Source organism: Carcharhinus amblyrhynchos, chromosome 31 (genome assembly GCF_965287045.1).
Source record: "Carcharhinus amblyrhynchos chromosome 31, sCarAmb.v2.hapA, whole genome shotgun sequence".
In the NCBI taxonomy this organism is placed as follows: domain Eukaryota; kingdom Metazoa; phylum Chordata; class Chondrichthyes; order Carcharhiniformes; family Carcharhinidae; genus Carcharhinus; species Carcharhinus amblyrhynchos.
Genome location: NC_137354.1, coordinates 1,996,879 through 2,018,978, shown reverse-complemented (window position 1 = coordinate 2,018,978; position 22,100 = coordinate 1,996,879). Strand labels below are relative to the sequence as shown.

The 22,100-nt window shown below is 42.3% G+C and overlaps 1 protein-coding gene across 3 annotated transcripts in view; it reads left to right on the top strand.

The window, feature by feature from the left end:
• ccser2a (coiled-coil serine-rich protein 2a) overlaps positions 1-22,100 on the top strand; it is a 670,411-nt gene that overhangs the window by 462,309 nt on the left and 186,002 nt on the right. The gene's annotated exons all lie outside the window — the stretch shown is intronic.

Here is a 22,100-nt window from a genome sequence, read left to right as displayed (position 1 = left end):
CAAACTAGGCGCATTTACAACCGCAGTAGGCAGGGCATTCCAATTCCTCACCATTTGGGATGACACAGTGGTTGACATTGCTGCCTCCCAGCTCCAAGGACCCAGGTTCGATTCTGGCCTTAGGTCACTGTCTGCATGGAGTTTGCACATTCTCCCTGACTCTCTGTGGGTTTCCTCCAGGTGCTTTGGTTTCCTCCCACATTCCAAAGATGAGCAGGTTAGGTATACTGGCCATGCCAAAGTGGCCCCTAATGTCCCAAGATATGTAGATTAGATGGATTAGCCATTGTAAATGTGGGGAAAAGGGCCTGGGTAAGACTGTCGGAGAGTCACTGCAGATTTGATGGGCCAAATGGCCTCTTGCATTGTAGGGATTTTATGATGTGTTGATAGGATTAAATAGGGATGGGTGAGAGGAGGCTTGTGTAGACCTATAGAACAGAATGGTGTGTTCCAGTCCTGTAAATATCGTGTAAAGCAGACCACGAGCCAGACATTTCGCTTTTGGCCTCAGTTGGTGAACTGGAATCTATTGCTGCAGCTTTCCTGAGTATTTCCATATTCAAGTTTCTACTCAAACTCACGGATATCAGCTTTTATAAAATTTACCATGAATAAGGATGATTAGACAGCATTTTAGAAAGGAATCTTGTTTAAAAAGAAAACTTTTAAATATTCCTTGATATTTTAAGAGTGATAACCTGGTGCAGTTTTATTAATACATCTGAAAATGAGTTCAATCGGATTTTAAAAATCCGCTATCTAGTTCACCACCTGAGAATTCGGAGTTGAAAATGACAAAACAAATGATATGCAGCTGTTATTTTGTATAATGTGGTCGTCAACTTTGTCATTTTTTTAATTTGAAAATTTTTAATATTTCCAGTGCCAAAAATGCTTAATTTTAAGCGTTTCCTCAAAGTCTCGGAAATGGGTATAATCAGTAGAAATGGACAATGTTAGTTAATTCGAGCAGGAAACATGGCCACTCCTGTGGGCGGAGCCAGGATCTTGCAAGATCTTTTTTAAGCGAGTGGAAAGATCATGGAAATTCAATTTGCACTGAATGTAATCACACTTGACCAACCTTGGTGAATCACACTGAAAATAAAACCACATTGCTTTGCACAATCTCCAAACCCCTTTGTTTCATTTTGACCACAATACATTTATTGTGTTTATCTGTACGTTGGGGATAAATAATATTCCAGAAGTATCAAATCACAGCCAAATGTTGAGTTAAAATTAGACTCTGTGCTCCAAGAAAATTGTCACTTGTCCTAGTTCACTTGACAGCATTTGGTTCCAGGTAGGACCAAAGATGAACCCCACAACTACATGCCAGTTAGTTTACTTCAGTGATGGGGAAACTTCTAGAGATCATTTGTGACAAAAGTAATAGTCACATGGACAAATGCGGGTTAATTAAGGAAATCAATGAATTTCTTGAGTAAATCATGTTTAACTAACTTACTGGAGATTTTGAAGAGATGACAGAGGATTGATGAGGGTAATACAGTTGATGAGGTATTCATGACTTTCAAAAGACGTTTGATACAGTGTCACACAACACATTTGTGAGCAATGTTACAGGTCATGGAATGAAAGGAACCGTAGCAACATGAATATGGCTGAGTTTCAGGAAACAATGAGGAGGGTTGATGGATGTTTTTGAATTGGAGGACAGTTTGTAGTGGAGTCCTTCAGGGGTCTGCATTTGGACCCTTGCTTTCCCTGATTGTATATTAATCTAGACCTTGTGTATAGGGAATAGTTTCAGGTGATATGAAACTTGGAAGCATTACGAACTGAGGAGGATAGTATTGAACTTCAAAGGATGCAGACAAGTTGATGGAGTGGACAGACAAGCAGCAGGTGAAGTTCAATAAAAAGAAATGTCTATTGATTCATTTAGGTAGGAAGAACACAATGAGACAATACAAAATAAGGAGTACAGTTCTAAAGGATGTTCAGGAGCAGAAGGACCTGGGTGTATATGTACATTATTCATTAAGGTGGCAGGACAGGTGAAGAGAGCAGTTAATAAAATCCAGGATACCATATGCTTTATTAATACAGACATAGAGTACAAGAACAAGGAAGCTGTTTGAATTTGTATGAGTCATAGCTGGAATTTTGCATCCAGTTCTGACTGCCAAAAGGATATGAAGGCATTGGAGGGTGTGCAGAGCAGATTCAAAGATGGTTCCGGGGATGAAGAACTTCAGTTATGAAGTTAATTTGGAGAAGTTTGGACTGTTTTCCTAGGAGAAAAGAAAACTGAGAGGACATTTGATAGAGGTACACAAAATCATGAGGGTCCAGAATATCCCCAGTCATTGAGGATGAGAGGGCACTAATTTAAAGTAATTGGGAAAAGCAGTATTCCTTAATTAGTGACTGTTTCCCAGTAATGAAATGGAGCAGCCCACAGAATATCAGCTTTACCTCTTTAATCAGGACAATTTATTCATATAACTCCAATTATTCTATAATTTGTGACTGCAGACATGATGGTTATGCAAACTATGCTTTCACATTGCCTATGAAATTCACTTGTGTGGGCTAATTTTGATGAGACTAATTTGTCAGCAGATAATGCACAGTTTGCCTATTTGCTGGGAAATGAGGAATACTGCTCTGTGAATACAATACATACATGGCAGAAAATTAAGTGAGTGAAATCACAGTGAAAGTATCACTTTGCAATCTGTTCACACAAAGCATGTGCCTATGGGGGTTACTTGCCTCATTTCTCACCTTTACAAATGACTGACTAATCAATTTGTTGTTCAGCTAACTGTACGTGTCTGAGACCTCATCATTCACTAGCCACAGGGAACATCAGGCTGGCCACTGTATGCAGCTGGCCCAGCCCAGATGTTGATTTGGTTGTCCCGTTCAGTACTGACAACAGTTTGCCTTGATTCTAGGCCAGCACTGTTATCCTTCCACCACTTTGTCAGCTGGCTCTTGTAGCTGGAAGGGGAAGTGGGAGGCGGTTAGGTTGTAATGGGAGGCACTGTTCTGCACAGTTTCTTCTTCTGCTTATTCGCAGGGAACTACAGAAAATGTTGGCGAAGCACAATATTTGTAAAGGCAAATATGGACCCTGCATCACTAATATCAACTCGATCTCTGTAGCTGCAGTTGGACCAGCTGTGGATTTTGAACACTCTTTATTTCAGAATTCTAGGAGTTCAATTTCTTCTTACTTTTACTATTGCATGGCGCATACTTTGAGGAGACAGCAATTAATTGAAAGTTAAACAAAGAAACGTAGAAAATAGGAGCAAGCGAAGGTCATTTGGCACTTCGAGCCTGCTCACCATACGTTACAGTCATGGCTGATCGTCCAACGCAATGGCCTAATCTTGCTTTTTCCCCACAACTTTTCATCCCGCTCACCCCAAGTGCTATATCCAGCTACCTCTTGAATACGTTCAATGTTTTGGCACCAACTACTCCCTGTGGTAATGAATTCCACAGGCTCACCACTCTCTGGATGAAGAAATGTCTCATCTCCATCCTAAATGGTCTACCCTGAAACGTCAGACTGTGACCCCTGGTTCTTGACTCTCCCACCATTGGGAACATCTTTCCTGCATCTACCCTGTCTAGCCCTGTTAGAATCTTATAAGTTTCTATGAGATCCCCTCCCTCATTCGTCTGAACTCCAGCGAAAACAATCCTAACCTAGTCAATCACTCCTCATACATCAGTCCCGCCATCCCTGGAATCAGCCTGGTAAACCTTCGTTGCACTCCTATGAGAGCAAGACCATCCTTCCTCAGAAAAGGAGACCTAAACTGCACACAATACTCAGGGTGTGGCCTCATCAAGACCCTGTATGATTGCAACAACACGTCCCTGCTCCTGTACGCGAAACCTCTCACAATGAAGGCCAACATGCCATTTGCCTTCTTTACAGCCTGCTACACCTGCATGCTTGCCTTCAGTGACTAGTGAACAAGGACACTCAGGTCCCACTGCATATGCCCCTCTCAAAATTTTCTGCCGCCTTGTTTTTGCTTCCAATGAATAATCTCAGCCAGATCCAAATTATACTGCATCTGCCATTGATTAGCCCACTCACCCAACCTGTCCAGATCATTCTGAAGGATCTCTGCATCCTTGTCACTGTTCACCCTCCCACCCAACTTGCTATCATCTGCAAACTTTGAGATGTTACATTTTGTTCCCTCATCCAAATTTTTAACATATATTGTGAATAGCTGGGTCCCAGCACTGATCCCTGTGGCATCCCACTAGTTACTGCCTGCCAGTTTGAAAACCACCCATTAATTCTTACTCTTTGCTTCTCTCTGCCAATCAGTTTTCAGTCCACCTCAATACACTTCCCCCATCCCATGCACTTGAATCTTGCAAGATAATCTCTTGAGTGGCACTTTGTCACACACTTCCTGAAAGTCCAAACAGACCACATCTGCTGGTTCCCCCTTGTCAACTCTACTAGTTACATCTTCAAAGAATTCCAACAGATTTGTCAAGCATAATTTCCCCTTCATTATTCCATGCTGACTCTGTCTGATCCTGCCATTGCTTTCTAAATGCTCTGCCATAAAGTCCTCGGGGGGCCGGTTTAGAACGGAGTTGAGGAGGAACTTCTTCACTCAAAGGGTGGTGAATCTCTGGAATTCTCTGCCCGTTGAAGTGGTGGAGGCTACCTTGCTAAATATTTTTAAGACACGGGTTGATGGGTTTTTGATAAGAGAGGGGATTAAGGGTTATGGGGAGAGGGCGGGAATGTGGAGCTGAGCCACGACAGATCAGCCATGATCTTGTTGAATGGCGGGGCAGGCTCGAAGGGCTAGATGGCCTACTCCTGCTCCTATTTCTTATAATGGATTCAAGAATTTCCCCCACAACTGATGTTAAGCTTAATGTGGAGATGCTGCTGTTGGACTGGAGTAGCATAGTAAGAAGCCTCCTAACATGTTAAAGTCCAACAGCTTTATTTGATGTTAAGCTTACTGGTCTGTAATTCGCTGTTTTCTCTGTACTTCCCTTCTTGAATATTGGAGTGACATTAGCCACCCTCCAATCTGTAGGGATTGTTCTAGAGGCTGTAGAATCCTGGAAGATGACCACCAATGCATTCACTATTTCTAGAGCCATTTCCTTAAGTACTCTGGGGTGTAGATTATCAGGCCCTGTGGATTAATCTATCTTCAATCCCTTTTATTTTCCCAGCACCATTTCTCTACTAATATTGACCTCCTTCAGTTCTTCCCTCTCACTAAACCTTGCATTCACCAACATTTCTGGCATTTGATTTCAGTCCCCTTTTAAGAAGACAGAATCAAAGTCTGTATTCAGTTGCTCGACCATTTCTTTGTCCCCTATCATGCATTCCCCATTTCTGTCCGTAGGAGACCTACATTTATCTTCACCAACCTCTTTCTCTTCACATATCTATGGAAACTTTTAGTATCAGTCTTCATGTTCCCTGCAAACTTACTTTTGTACTGTATTTTCATCTCCTTAATCAATCCCTTGGTCCTTCTTTGCTGAATTCAAAACTGTTCCCAATCCTCAAACCTATTATTTTTCTTGGCTCAGACCTATTACTTTTCTTGGTCGACTTCAAGTTGACTTCATTGTGCTTCCATGTGCATGGCCATTCCTGATGGGAGTTTGAAAACTGAGAATTTCTTGAGACGACACAACCATTGAGAGTTCTTGTTGCTGTTGGAAATATACCAATGGTCACTGAGAATGTGCCATATTGCTGATGTGTGATTTTCAGACATCATGTACTGCATCTTTAAGAACCTCAGGGATTACTTTGCTGCTTATTGTCGAGTCTATGATTGTGGAATTTGCAGAATGAGAAGGAAGGAAGGAAAGCCAGTCAAACAAAGAAGCTGAAACACAAGAAAGAAATGAGCAGCACTGAAAAAAAAGACACTTGAAGAGTGAAACATGTGGACACCAATTAATAATTCTTACTTTTAGATGTGTTGTCATTGTTAAATGATAGCGCAAAGTGTGCATCTGCAACCTGCTTCACTCCTCCTGATCAGAACATTCATAACTGACAATCACCTGCCTTCATTGCTCTGAAAGTGAAGAAAGGTGAGAATGAACAAGAGACTTCGATTAAAAATACTCATGTAAAGCCAAGGGTTACAACCAATCACAGACATTACCAGCGAAATTCCAAACATAGGTGTTTGTTTTAAATATTCCGATCTATATACTCCATACTCAGCTGGAGGACACTATTTTTTCGAAAAAATATACTTCATTCAGAAAAAGAATTGCAAGAACTAAACAAATATTCCAAAATGGCCCCTACACCAAGTGCAGTAATATTCAGGTTCTTTACATACATCAGATAACACTCTGAGATGCTTCAATACAGTCAAGGAAAATTACGAATGGTGCAAAGGTATTTAAAGGCTGCCTACCTAGATCAAGTTGCATTCTAAGGTGCTTCAGTACAACACGGATACATGTAATATTCACTCTTTACATTCAGTGAGTCATTCAGCCGGAGGGGGTTCTGCTCCCCTCAGTTTACTATGACACTGGTACTTACTAAACTGTCCTCTCTCATTCTCCCTGGATCCATTATGTTGACATGCTAATGTTTTGGAAAGGCAACAGAAAAAAGTTATTTAACATGCAATAGGAGGACAGGAGGGTGAGTAATCTGTTAAGTGAAGTGAGTGGATTAAGGGGGCTTCTTAGAAACTAGAAGCAAGAGTAGACCATTCAGCCCTTCGAGTCTGCTCTGCCATTCATTATGATCATGACTGATTCCCCCCTCCCCCCATGTCCCTTGATCTCTTTTGCCCTAAATCTTCACCCAAACCTTTGTTTTGCGCTCAGCAAAGAATTCAATTATCTCTTTTCTTGTGTTTTTTTTTCTATCTGATGCACAGATTTCAAGGTTTATTTCTGCTTCTGATTAGGATATCCGAGCAGTAGCTTCATTGGTCAAATGAGCCACGTTTCCACATTTAAAAAAATCGGAGAGACAGCAAAAATATTCAATGTGTGAAATGGATATTTCTCTCTGCTATCCAGGCTGCTATCTTCAGGTTAGCAAGTGGGCTCCTGAACTGACAATCCATTACTGAGTTTCTCTCCTCTGCAACTGCATCCATTCAGTGTCACCCATTTCCCTTGTTTGTCTGGGATCCAGTTTTAGATGAGACTTGGTTTCCACCAATTACTCATTGGAAAGACTGAAGCAGTTGCCTTCAGCCCTGCTATCACAACAGATTTTAATTGCTGAACAAACCAATCCCCGTGGGAAATTTGGCTTACTTTTTTCTCTGAAAATTGGAAGAGAAGTGCTCATCTCAGCAGAAAGAAGTCCAGTCACACTTGTGAGATTTTAAAAACTAAAATTAAAGGGTTTATCAACATGAAAGCATAAGGACACAGAATACAGTGACACAGTTAGAATTAATCTTACAAAACTTTCACCCCAAAAAGATCCCTACTTGCTCAGACCCACAAGTAAACACTTTCCAGGCAGCACCCCTTTGTTGATGTTTAGCAATAAAAATCCCATAATATTACCCACTGCAAAACTGCTGTCACTTTAAAGATATACCACATGACCTCTCAAACTCGCTTCCACTCTGCAGTGGAAATTCAACTCTTCAGCATCAGACTGTTTTTTGCAGGCCAACACTTCTCCGGCTTGACTGAATGGCTGATTCAAACTGTTCTTCTCCCAGCTCAGGGCTTTTTCTCAGAAATCTTCCTCTCTCAGCCAACAACTAAAGTCTCCACAGTAACTCTAAAATATCATTCATTTCCAGTTCTGTTGCTGTTATACCACTTTGAAGCTCAAATCCTTCCACATATTTCATGTTTCTATTCTGTCTCCTCTTTCAGGTCGATAATACCCTTTTCTGTTTACCTATGGAACTCCTGTCAGCTGCAAAAATATTTCTCATCACCTCTGACTTCTGTTTCATCTTCAAACAAACTTATCTAAAAATGCAAAGATCCAACCTATTTACTTGTACCTCAAACCCACCATAATATCTCATTACAAAAGCACAAGCATAGCACTTCTACCCTTTCATGTCTTAAACCTTCATTCATATGAACACCCGAACTAGGAGCAGGTGTCGGCCAACTTGAACCTGATCTGCCATTCAATAAGATGATGGATCATCTGATTGCAGCCTCAACTCGCGTCCTACCTACTCCTGACAACGGTTAACATCTTTGTGCATCAAAAATCTATCCACCTCTGTCTTAAAAATATTCAAAGACTCTGCCTTTTGATGAATAGTGTTCCAGAGACTTGACCTAAGAGAAAACTTCTCATCTCTGTCTTAAATGAGTAGACCTTTATTTTTATACGATGAGCCCTGGTTCTAGATTTTCCAACAAGATGAAACGTTCTCTCCACATCCATCCTGTCGAGGCCCCTCATGATCTTAAAAGTTTCAATCAAGTCACCTCTTACTCTGCTGAACTCCAGCGGATATGAGCCTAGACTGTCCAGTCTTTCTACATAACACACCTACCCATTCCAAGTATTTATCTAATAAACATTCTCTGAATTGCTTTGAATGCATCTACATCATTCTTTAAGTAAAGACACCAATGGTTAACACACTAGATTTGGTCTCACCAATGCCCTGTACAACTGAAGCGGAACCTCTCTACTTTTGTAATCAGTTCCCCTCTCAATAAATAGTATATTGTATTAGCTTTCCTAATTACTTGTTGTACCTGTATACTAGGCCTTTGTGATTCATGCACAAGGGCACCAAGATCCCTCTGCATTTCCAAGCTCTGAAATCTCTCACCAATTAGATAATAAGCTTTTTAAATCTGCCTGCCAAAGTGGACTATTTCACATTTTCTCACATTATATTCCACTTTCCAGATCTTTGTCCACTCGCTTAACCAAGTATGTCCTTTTGTAGCCTCCTTACGTCCTTTTCACAATTTAAAACCCTACCTATCTTTGTGTCATCAGCAATACTTAGCAACCATTCCTTCAGTCCCTCCATCTAGGTCATTTACATAAATTGTAAAAAGTTGAGACCCCGGCACTGATTCTTGTGGTCCACCACTTGTCACATGCTGCCAACCAGAAAAAGACCCGTTTAGCCTCTCAGTTTCCTGTCATCTAGCCGATCTTCAATCTGTGCTAGTAGTCACCCCCTACATGATGAGCTTTAATTTTCTGCAGTAATCTTTGATGCAGAACCTGATCAAATGCCATTGGGAAATCTAAGTACAGTACATCCAGTCCCCTTGCATCCGCAGCAAATATGACTCTTTCAAAGAACTCAATAAATTGATTCAACGTGATTTCTCTTTCACAAAACCATATTGACTCTACTCAAATTGCCTTGAATTTTTCCAAGTGCTCTGCTATAACATCTTTTATAATGGCTTCTAACATTTTCCCTATGATATATATTAACTGACCTGCAGCTCCTGTTTTATGTCCCCCTCCTCCCATTTTGAATGAAATGCCATCTTCCAGTGCAATGGAATTTTCCCCGTATCTAGGGAATTTTTAGACAATTAAAAACAATGTATCAACCATTTCATTAACCAGTTATTTCAAGACCATAGTATGAAACCTATCCAATCCTGAGGATTTGTCAGCCCACAGACATAGAAACATACTAACATAGAAACTAAAAGCAGGAGTAGGCCACTTGGCCCTTCAAGCCTGCTTCACCATTTATTTTGATCATGGCTGATGTTCAAATTCAATACCCTGATCTCCCCCTTCCTCCCACATCCTTTGATCCCTTTAGCCCCAGGAACAACATCTAATTTCTTCTTTAAACCAGACAATGTTTTGGCCTCAACAACATTCTAAGGTAGTGAATTCCACGCATTCACCACCCTCTATGAAGAAATTTCTCCTCACCTCATTTCTGAAAGGTTTACCCCTTATCCTCAAACTATAACTCTTAGTTTTGGACTTCACCACCTTTGGAAACATTTTGTTTTGAATTGATTCTGTCTAATCCTGTTAGAATTTTATAAGTTTCTCACTCTTTTAAACTCCAGTGAATATAATCCCAACTGACTCAGTCTCTCCTCATGACACGCCTGCCATCCCAGGAATCAGCCTGATAAACCTTCACTGCACTTCCTCTGTAACAAGGACATCTTTCCACAGATAAGGACCCAAGAATTTGCTCAGCACCACTTCCCTGGTGATTGCAATTTTCCTGAGTTCCTCCCAGCCTTCAGTTCCCTGAGTTACAGCTATTTCTGGGAATTTACATGTGTTCTTAATGGTGAAGACCGATGGAAAATACCTGTTTAATTCATCTGTCGTAGCCGTACTTTCCATTACCAATTCCCCAGATATACTTTCTATAGAACCAGTACTTTGATAACTCATATTTAAAAAGCTATAGAAATCTTACTATTCATCTTTGTTATTAGCTAACTTTCTCATACTGCAGCTTTCCCTCTTTATCAATCCTTTTTGTCATTCTTTGATGTTCTTTATATTCTTTCCAAATTTCTGACCTGCCACTCATCTTTGCGCAAATACGTGTTTTTCTTTAAGTTTAATACAGTCTTTAACTTTTTAGTTAATTACAGATTAACTACATTAGGTGGTACAGTGGTTAGCACTGCTACCTTACAGTGCCAGGGACCTGAGTTCAATTCTCGGCTTGGGTCACTGTGTGGAGTTTGCACGTTCTCTCCTTGTCTGTGTGGGTTTCCTCTGGGTGCTCCGGTTTCCTCCCACCGTCCAAAGATGTGCAGGTTAGGTGGATTGACCAGGCTAAATTGCCCCTTAGTATCAGGCGGACTAGCTAGGGTAAATTATGGAGCTAGAGCTGGGTGGGATTGTGGTTGGTGTAGGCTTGATGGGCCAAATGGCCGCCTCCTGCACTGTAGAGATTCTTCGATTCTATGAAATGATGGGTCCTCCCTTTGGAATTTGTTTTTCTCATTGCAATGCGTCAATTCCATGTGTTCTGGAAGGTCCCTGTAAATGTCTGCTCATTAAGCATATTTGTCTCTCACTTTAGCTAGCTCCCCTTTCATACCCTCATAAATGCCCTTATTTAGGTTAAAATATTATTCTGGAAGCGCTCTTTTCTCCCTCAATCTGAATATAAAATTCAATCACATTTGATTGCTGCTACCCAGGAATGTCTTCACTATGAGATTATCGATTAATCCTATCTCATTGCACAATACTAGGTCTAGCATAACCTGCTCTCTGGTTGGCTCCAGAATGTGCTATTCTAAGAAGCTATCCCAAAAACATTTCACGAGCTCTTCATTTATGCTACCTTTGCCCATCTGATTTTTCCAATCTATGTGTAAATTGAAGTCCCCTATGATTATTGCAATACCTTTCTGACAAGCTCCCATTATCTCTTCTTTTATACTCTGTCCTACTGTGTAGTTGCAATTAGGGAGCATATACACCACTCCCACAAGTGACTTCTTGACTTTATCATTTTTCATTTCAACCTAAACAGCTTCTCCATCCTGGTTTCTTGAACTCAGGTCGCCCTTTTCCAATGTGCGATCATTAATTAACAAAGCCACCTCTCCCACACAAACACACCCGTTACAGAATAACACAATATTCCCCAAAAATCTTTTAAAAAACAACTTCCATTCTCCCATGTGCCCTTCACAAATTCTATAGCTTAGCCATTATTTCTTTCCCATTCTCCATCCACTCTCTCAGGCTGAACCAGACTGCTCCACTCTTGCAACCTCAGTGTCCAAGTTGACCCTTCCTGTCACAAAGACAGCTTAATTTAACCTCCATATCATTAGATATATCTGCTGCTGAAACCTTTGAACCCTTTAACACGATGGCACAGTGGTTAGCACTGCTGCCTCACAGTGCCAGAGACCTGGGTTCAATTCCAGCCTCGGGTCACTCTGAGTGAGGAGTCTGCATTCTCCCCATGTCTGCATGAGTTTCCTCCAAGTGCTCCAGTTTCATCCCACACTTCAAAGGTTTGCAGGTTAGGTTGATTGGCCATGATAAATTGCATCTTAGCATCAAGGGGACTACCAGAGTAAATATGTGGCTTTAAGGGGAATGGGCCTGAGTGAGGTTGTTGTGGGTGCAGGTTCGATGAGCCGAATGGCCTCCTTCTGCACTGTAGGGATTTTATTTGTTAACATTAGACGCCGCTCTTCCAAATATGCACCCAGCCTCCCTTTTTCCATAAACTGCAGCTCATCCAAAACTCTGGTGCTTTCTGTCACCCATCCCACTATCTCATCCTTCACTTGTCAATTCCCCTGGAGCATTCCTCACTCTAATAAGTACTGATTTCTCAGAAAGGGTTCCAAGAAACATAGAAACAAGGAGCAGGAGTAAGCCATTCAGCCCTTCGAACCTGCTCCACCATTCATCTTGTTCCTGGATGATCATCAAATTCAATTCCGATCCCCCCTGCAATTTTTTGTGTTCAAATGAGATATTCTTGATTTGGTTTTGCACTGTGGAGAAGGCAATGTCTCTTCCCAATTGAAACAAGTGCCAGCAATATTTGTCTTCTGAAATCACCATTGTATGCCCTTTGATCCAGCCATCGTATTAAAATTGGAATAGCAGGAATAGCCTGGCTCAAATCATGTCACATGAGGAAGGTAATGGGTTCAGCCCCACTCCAGGACTCAAAGCACACACTCTTGCTCACAATTTCTAACAATGGTGAGGAAACGCTGCATTTTTTTAGTAATGCAAGAATGTAGAGTTCTCCCAAAATCTTGACTAATATTCATCCTTTAACCAACATCATTGAATCATATTCAATGGTCATTCTTGGTACAGCTTGTGGGCTTTTTCAGTGTGGCTACTACACTTGCCTACAACCAGCGGCAATGAGGTTTCACAAATGATTCATTTGCTTTGAATCACTTTGGAATATTCCAGAGAACAGGAAAGATGCTGGATAAATGCAAAATTTCAATTTCTTTTTAACGTATCACATTTTTAATAACCCAATTAGGATTTGATCATGAGACAAGTAATGTGCCACACGAAAAGCCACAAATTTGTAACTTATACTTAGCCCTCGACAAAGACAAATACCTGAATAATGACAGCATTTCCTGTAGAAAATCTCCTGCTCTTGTTCTGAACACTATCCTTAAAACATTTCAGCCTGCTGCCCTGCAGGTTGAGAAGGTTTAAAGTCAAGGCACTTGACATGTCAATAAGCTGCTTTTTGCACATTGCCAAGGCAGTAGAGTATGAGTGCTGATGGGGGTCAGCTGTGGCACAGTTGCTGGCACTGACAGGTTCAAGATCCAAGTTCCACTCCAAGACTGAAGTCAAGGCTGACCCTTCAGTAGAGTGATGTGGAGATGCCGGCATTGGACTTGGGTAAACACAGTAAGAAGTCTCATAACACCAGGTTAAAGTCCAACCAGTTTATTTGATAGTAAACCCACAAGCTTTCGGGGTATGCCCCTTCGTCGGGTGAGTGGAGAGTTCTGGTCTCAAACAGAGCATATAAAAGGCACACACAGTTTACAGAATACTGATTGAATGTGAGTCTTTACGGTTGAGGCCGTCCTCATGTGTGCGGAATTTGGCTATCAGTCTCTGCTCAGCGACTCTGCGCTGTCGCATGTCATGAAGGCTGCCTTGGAGAATGTTTACCTGAAGATCAGAGGCCGAGTGCCTGTGACCACCGAACTGTTCCCTTCCTGTTGGCAAACACTTGGGTTCATGTCGCACTATCTGTAACCCCCATGACTTGCCTGAACTTGCAACATTTCACTTAATGTCCTATCTGGAGGCAATATACACCTCTTTAACCTGTGCCTAATGCAATCTCCACTCAAGTTGTCTGCATCTTTAAGACTTGAATAGCAGGTTAGCTATAAAGACTCGCATTCTAATCAGTATTCTGTAAACTGTGTGTGCCTTTTATACGCTCTATTTAAGACAAGAACTCTCCATTCACCTGACGAAGGGGCAAATCCCGAAAGCTTGTGCATTTACTATCAAATAAACTGGTTGGACTTTAACCTGGCGTTGTGAGACTTCTTACTGTCCTTCAGTAGAGTGCAGAGGGAGTTGCACTTTTGGAGGTACCATCATTAAGATGGGATATTAAAACATGGAGGTACCATCATTAAGATGGGATATTAAAACAAAGTCCAATCTACTGATTTGAATGGATTTGGAAGAGAATCCATACAATGTAGCAGGAAGACATTCAGCCAATCGAGTCTGCATCAATTCTCTGAGAAACATCTTAACCAGGCCCACCTTCCTATCCCTGTAACCCCATGCATTTACCATGACTAATCTCCTAATCACACATCTTTGGACTCTTAAGGGTCATTTAGCATGACTAACCCACCTAACCTGCACACCTTTGGTGTGTAGGAGGAAACCAAGTAAACCCACGCAGACACGAGGGGAGCATGCAAACTCCACAAAGACATTCAGTTACCCAAGGCCAGAATCAAACCCGAGTTCCTTGAGGCAGCAGTGCTAACCACTCTGCCAATAAGCCATCCTAAATAAAATCTCTCATGACACTATTTTGAAGAAAAGCAGGAGAGTTCCCCTCCGGTGTTCTGGCCAGCACATATCCTTCAATCATCGTTTAGAACATCAATAGTGCATCTGGTCATTATCATATTACTGTTTCATCTTTAACAGCCTGTGTGGGATGCAATGGAATATGCTGACACAGCAGAAGCAATGGCTCTCACCTTCCAGTGGTGATGGTGCAAATTATTATTTTGTTCTGTCACAGGATCTGGACATCATAGACTGGGGCAGCATTTTGATTGCCTTCTAAGGTAGTGGAGCTACCGACTCAAACTGTTGCAGTCTGTGGTGTGGGTACAGCCTCCGCTGCTGGTGTGGGTACACCTATAGTGCTGTCAGGGACAGAGTTCCAGGAGTTTGGCTTGGCAACTGTGAAAGAACAACAAAATATTTCCAAGTCAGGACAATGTGTGTCTAGGAGCAGAACTTGCTTGGGGTAGTGTTTGCCTGTGTCTGCTGCCAGTGTGCTTCCAGATGATATTTCAAAGCTTTCCAAGATTGGATGCAGCAAAGAGGTTAAAAGTGAGTTTAAGAATGTTAGAAATCAACAAAATGTAATAAACTGGGAACCATGAACCATCTAACAGCAAGCAAACCTTGAGGCAATCATTCTGTCACACCTAATCCTCTCTCTTTTGAGTGGTGACAGCATATCCTGCACTGCTCCACATTCTCATCTTAACTTATGGTCAGTCACATATCTTCAACATTAAGTCCCTGTGAGACCAGTTCGATTGCATTTTCCACAGCATTGAACTGTCACATTAAATGAAGCAAAATGAAATTTCCACTGGAGATGGCTGTCGCTTATTTTCATCTTGTTCAGTGCAATAACCAAATATTTACATTATAATCAAATGAGTTTGACATGAGGACCTGTGCTGTGAAAAATAATGTGGTGGAATCTTAGAAATGGTTTGTGTTCCTCTGTCTTATTCCTGTTCAATAAGGGTACCTATTTGGATATTTTCACATGGTTGCACTTGTTCCGAGAGATTGTCACCTGGCTGCACGCACTACCTGCCCATAGGACCAATAGCCATAGGAGCAGAATTAGGCCACTCAGCCCGTGGAGTCTGCTCCGCCATTCAATCATGGCTGATATTTTTCTCATCCCCATTCTTCTGCCTTTCTCCCTAGCTCCTGATCCCCTTATTAATTAAGAACCTATCTATCTCTGTCTTAAAGACACTCAATGACCTGGCCTCCACAGGCTTCTGTGGCAAAGAGTTCCACAGATTTACCACTCTCTGGCTGAAGAAATTCCTCCTCATCTCTGTTTTAAAGTATTGTCCCTTTAGCCTGAGGTTGTGCCCTCTGGTTCTAGTTTTTCCTACTAGTGGAAACATCCTCTCCACGTCCACTCTATCCAGGCCTCACAGTATCCTGTAAGTTTCAATAAGATCGCACCTCACCCTTCTAAACTCCAATGAGTACAAACCCAGAATGCTCAACTGTTCCTCATACGACAAGCTCTTCATTCCAGGGATCATTTTTGTGAACCTCCTCTGGACCCTTTCCAAGGCCAGCACATCCTTCCTTTGATATGGGGCCCAAAACAGTATTCCAAATGGGGTCTGACCTGAGCCTTATACAGCCTCAGAAGTACATCCCTGCTGTTGTATTCTTGCTCTCTCGACATGAATGCTAACATTGCATTTGCCTTCCTAACTGCCGACAGAACTTGCACGTTAACCTTAAGAGAATTTTGAACAATGACTCCCATGTCCCTTTGTATTTCTGATTTCCTAAGCATTTCTCTATTTAGAGAATAGTCTATGCCTCCATTCCTCCTTCCAAAGTGCATAACCTCACAGTTTTCCACATTGTACTCCATCTGCCACTTTGCCCACTGTCCAAGACCTTTTGCAGCCCCCCTGCTTACTCAATACAGCCTGTCCCTCTACATATATTTGTATCATCTGCAAAGTTAGCAACAGTGCTTTCAGTTCCTTCTTCCAAATCGTTAATGTATATTGTGAAAAGTTGTCCCAGCATTGACCCCCGAGGCATGCCACTAGTCACTGACTGCAATCCTGAAAAAGACCCCTTTATCCCCACTCTCTGCCTCCTGCCAGTCAGCCAATCCTCTATCCATGCCAGGATCTTACCCTCAACACCATGGGCTCTCATTTAACAGTCTCCTTTGCGGCACCTTGTCAAAGGCCTTCTGGTATTCTAAATAAATCATGTCCACTGGTTCTCCTTTATTTAACTTCCTTGTTACCACCTCAAAGAACAGATTGGTTAGACATGACCTCCACTTGACGAAGCTGTGCTGATTCAGTTCTATTTTATCATGCATTTCCAAGTTCTGTTGGTGTGTTTTACTTAGTGAAACAATGATGAAAGTGTATAACAGATCCCTCAGCAATTTTTTATTGTTTTGATCTTTCAAAGCTGGATGAGCAAAGGTTTACATTTGGTGCATTCAGGAGGATGTGCGGGGGAAGTTTTTCACAGAGTGGTTGGTGCCTGGAACCCGCGGCCAGGGGAAGTGGTGGAAGCAGGCACATTAGGAACATTTAAGAGGCACCTGGACGGGTACATGAATAGGGAGGGAATAGAGAGATATGGATCAAGTAAGGGCAGAAAGTTTTTTTAGATTAGTTAGAGCATCATGATCGACAAGGGTTGGAGAGCTGAAGGGCCTGTTCCTGTGCTGTACCTTTCTTTGTTCTTATTGTCCTTCATTCCTAAATCTAATGAGGCAACAAAATCCAAAATATTCCCATCCTTCTCCCAATTCTGATACCAAATGTGTGTCTCAAATATTTTGTTTTCTTTCAGATTCTTGTATTTGCATTTTTCCTTACTTAAATTTGACGAATAGCTGACAGGAACATTGCCCAAGGTTTTGGAATTCTTCCATTCTCATAATCAAGAGATGTGCATAATTATAGATTTCTTTTACCCAATTCTATAATTTTCTTTTCCTCCTGTACTTTTATTTTCTATCTCGCTTTTTCAAATATTCTGTCACAGGATGTGGGCATGACTGACTAGGCCAGCATTAATTGCTCATTCCTAATTTCCCTAGAGAAGGGGGTGGTGAACCACCACCTTGAACCACTGCAGTGTCTGTGGTGTAGATAAACGTGATGTGGGTATGCCGGCGTTGGACTGGCGTAAACACAGTAAAAAGTCTGACAACACCAGGCTTTAGTCCAACCAATTTATTTGATAATAGACTCACAAGCTTTCGGGGTTAGCCCCTTCGTCAGGTGAATGGAGAGTTCTGGCCTCAGACAGAGCATATAAAGCACAGACAGTTTAGAGTCAATCTCTAAGCTGTCTGTGCTTTATATGCTCTGTCTGAGGCCAGAACTCTCCATTCACCTGACGAAGGGGCTAACCCCGAAAGCTTGCGAGTCTATTATCAAATAAATCGGTTGGACTAAAACCTGGTGTTGTCAGACTTTTTACTGTGTAGATAAATGCACAGTGCTGTTAGCAAGGGAGTTCCAGGATTTTGACCCATTGACAGTGAAGGAACCAAGTTAGGATGGTGAGTGACTTGGAGGGGGACTTGCAGGTGGCGAAGTTCCCATTCCATTTGCTGCCCTGTTCCTTCAAAGTGGTAGAAGCGCCAGGTTTGGAAGTTACTGTTGACAGATCATTGGTGAGTTGCTATGGCACATCTTGTAGATAGTAAACACCACTGCAACTGTGCATTGGTGATGGAGAGAATGGATGTTGAAGATGGTGCAATGTGAATCAATTAGGGCTGCTTTTTCTGGATGGTATCAAACTCCTGGAGTGTTATTGAAGTTGCACTCCTCTGGAACGTGGAGGGTATTCTGTCACACTCCTGACTTAACCTTTGTAGATAATGGACAGGCTTTGGGGAGTCCATTAGTGAGCTACTTGCCCAGAATTCCCAGCCTCTGACCTGTTCCAGTAGCTGTGGTGTTTATATAGCTGGTCCTGTTCAGTTTCTGGTAACACCCAGGATGCTGATAGTGGAAGATTCAGTAATGGCAATTCCATTGAATGTCAAAGGGAGATGATTAGATTCTGTTCTGTTGGAGATGAGTATTAGCTGTGTGGTGCAAATCTTACTCGCCACTTGTCAGCCCAAGTCTGAAATTCATTCTGGATGTTGAAGGTCGTGTAGAGGTCACACGTCATAACATTCATGTATTGGGATAAGGTTTGTTCTGTGAGTGAGGATGGCCTGCCTTACTTAAGAGAGTAACTATAGCTAATCGTGAGCTGTGAAAATCTACACACAATTGCTGAGGTGATTTACGACAAAGTCAAGAAGATTTGCAGTCAATGAGAGAGGATATTTATTCAATCTCGCTTCTGGCTAGAATCTGTTTATAGACATAGGAAGGTTCATTTGCAATATGTGTATAAAGCATCATTTGAGTTGATTTGTAAAATCACCTCTGCATATAATTTATTTCCATCCCTCTCCTACCATCGGTTCTCGTTATAGTTCCTTTAAGTTCAGACTCCTTGTATTGCATTGGTAATACTGATGGCCTGGTTTCAGACTGATCCCACTGTGATCTCTTGCTTGGCTACACACCAGAAGATATGAATGTACTATCCAGTTCTTCCTTCAAGAAAAATGTGGCAGACAGAACTGTGGTGACCAGTCCGGTCCAACAGACAGGGATGTGGTGACCAGTCCGGTCCGGCAGACAGAGCTGTGGTGACCGGTCCGGTCCGACACACAGGGCTGTGGTGACCGGTCCGGTCCGGCAGACAGGACTGTGGTGACCGGTCCGGTCCGACACACAGGGCTGTGGTGACCGGTCCGGTCCGACACGCAGGGCTGTGGTGACCGGTCCGGTCTGACACACAGGGCTGAGGTGACCGGTCCGGTCCGACACACAGGGCTGTGGTGACCGGTCCGGTCCGACACACAGGGCTGTGGTGACCGGTCCGGTCCGACACACAGGGCTGTGGTGACCGGTCTGGTCCGGCAGACAGAGCTGTGGTGACCGGTCCGGTCCGACACACAGGGCTGTGGTGACCGGTCCGGTCCGACACACAGGGCTGTGGTGACCGGTCCGGTCCGACACACAGGGCTGTGGTGACCGGTCCGGTCCGACACACAGGGCTGTGGTGACCGGTCCGGTCCGACACACAGGGCTGTGGTGACCGGTCCGGTCCGACACACAGGGCTGTGGTGACCGGTCCGGTCCGACACACAGGGCTGTGGTGACCGGTCCGGTCTGACAGACAGGGCTGCCTGACCCTTCTGCTTCAGAGTCAGGAGCTCGTGTTCAAGAGCCACACTTTGGAGCTCACCCTCAGAGGCAGTAGTGTGAGAGCTGAAACTGAGTCACCGTCTGCCAGTTCAGGTAGATTTTAAAGATTCCACGCTCGACACAAAGTTGGACAGAAGATTCTGCTTATGTTCTGCTCGATGCTAAAGTTAGTTAAAGAGAAAATTTAAGCATTCATTTGATTGCTTTTTGCGACTTCTAGCTATGCGCAATATGGTTCAATTTTTGCCCATGCAAAAACAGTGACTGCACTTCAAAGTAATTAATTGCATGTGAAATATTTGGACATTTCTGAAAGACTTGGGTGATGATTTCTTCCATGCAATTAATAATTTTAATACTGGAATCATTCATCTGTTGGGTATTTGTATGTAACATAATAATATAACATTAACCTTTTTGGATGTTCATCCAATACATGTAATTAAATATTCACAGACTGGGTATTTTTATAGTAATTTGTAACGTGCATGAAGATGGAACAGATAGGAATATTGGAAGCTTGGATCTTGTTCGTCTCTCTGCTGTCTTTTTGACATCCCTTCGATCTGGGTGATATTCCAACATGTTTCCAGTTATTTTGATAGTTGTGTGAATCGGCAATGACCAGATGAATGTGAGAGATTGAGACAGTTGAGGAGATCCATGAGAGAATGAGGAAGAGAAGGGACAGACACACGGGTGACAGCAGCAAGCATGAGGAGAGAGCAACAGAGGAAAGGAGATAAATTAATGAAAGAGTAAGCAACAAAAATAATTAGTTGCAGTGGAACAGAAAGATGATTGTTGAAAGAGGGAAACACTTTGAGTCCGTGAGCAGAGAATAGTTAGTCAGAGAATAAACACAACTAAAGGCTGGAAGTTACAGCAGAATTGTCAGCACCTGAGGGAGGAACACCAGATTAAGGGTTTGTGTAAAAACTTGATCAGATTATTGACTGAGGCTCATTTTAATGCATATGTGTCCTTTCAGACATTTCTGAAAACCTACCTCTTTGACCAAGCTGTTACTGATCGAATATCACTTCTGTGACTCAGTATCATATTTGCATTTTATCATGCTCCTGAGAAGTATCTTGAGATGTTTCATGACATTAATGATGCTATATCAATACAAGTTGTTTGTTTTCTGAGAAATTTCTCACAGAATGAAGTCATCACCTTACCACAGTATTGAAAGAAAGAAATTTTCAGATCAATCAATGCATTGTGTAAAGAAAATACCAAAGAGTCAGTTTACAGAAAAATCCATCACTGCAGTTACTGATCACTTGATCTCCTAGCTGCAGTTTGACACATATAACACACTCAAAAGTAATTACCCTGAAATGCAGGTGATCCTAGCTCGCCCGACCATCTGACTCAAGCCACCTGGATTGTGCAGCGAACTGCCCGTGCCTAGCATCGAAGGACTGCTCAGTTGGAGGAGAGGAAGCCACAGTCCCACAGGCACTGGTTTAAAGGTCCAGCCAGATGTAAGGGTCTTTGGCAATGTAAGTTTGTAGGACTGGGGTTGATAAAGTGGCAGGATCGGGGCGGATCAGGTCAGGATGGACCTTGGGCAGTGAAGATAGTCGTGTCGGGGGGTGGGAGGAGGGGTGGTGTGGTGGTGGTGGGGGGAAGGTGAGATGAGAGAGAGTCAGGCATCCAAAGTTGGTGATTTAAATCACATTTTCAGATGGTTCCCAAAGCAGCACAATTGCCCAAGGGATGTTTGCACTCAGAACCATCTGGGAATTTGCAGGATAGGTTCCCCAGCACACCTTTAGGTTACACCCCAATACCATATGGAGCTCAAAACTTGTGGCCCAATGTATTTTAGTTTGTTTCTACTTGGTATCCAATAAAAAGAGATGTCTTCCATCACATTGAGAAGCTGCCACAGAAACAAATCTCCTCCATAAATGTGAAATCCATGCTACTATCTGACAAAGCTCAGGGACTTTTGGTCTGACTAACAACTCCTCACCTTTAATGTACGAAGGAGAGAAGGAAACAGATTGAATGGAAGCAGTACAGAAATTGTGCTTAGACATTCTTCAGCATCATTAAGAAGCTTCACTTCAAACTTCAACTGCAGTTAATGAAATCATAACAGACCACTTATGAATTAATGGGTCATAATCTTATTCCAGGAATGAAAAAATATTGAGTGTATGAAAGTTAATAAATGAATCGTGGGAGGTTTGATGCAATAAATTCAGACAAGTAGGAAAGAAAATAGATGACTCACCCAAACCTAAATGTTGTGAAGATTTCTGTAAATGTAAAGTACATGTCAGTGGGTACTTCAGTTTGATCATCCTATCAAGGTCATTTAA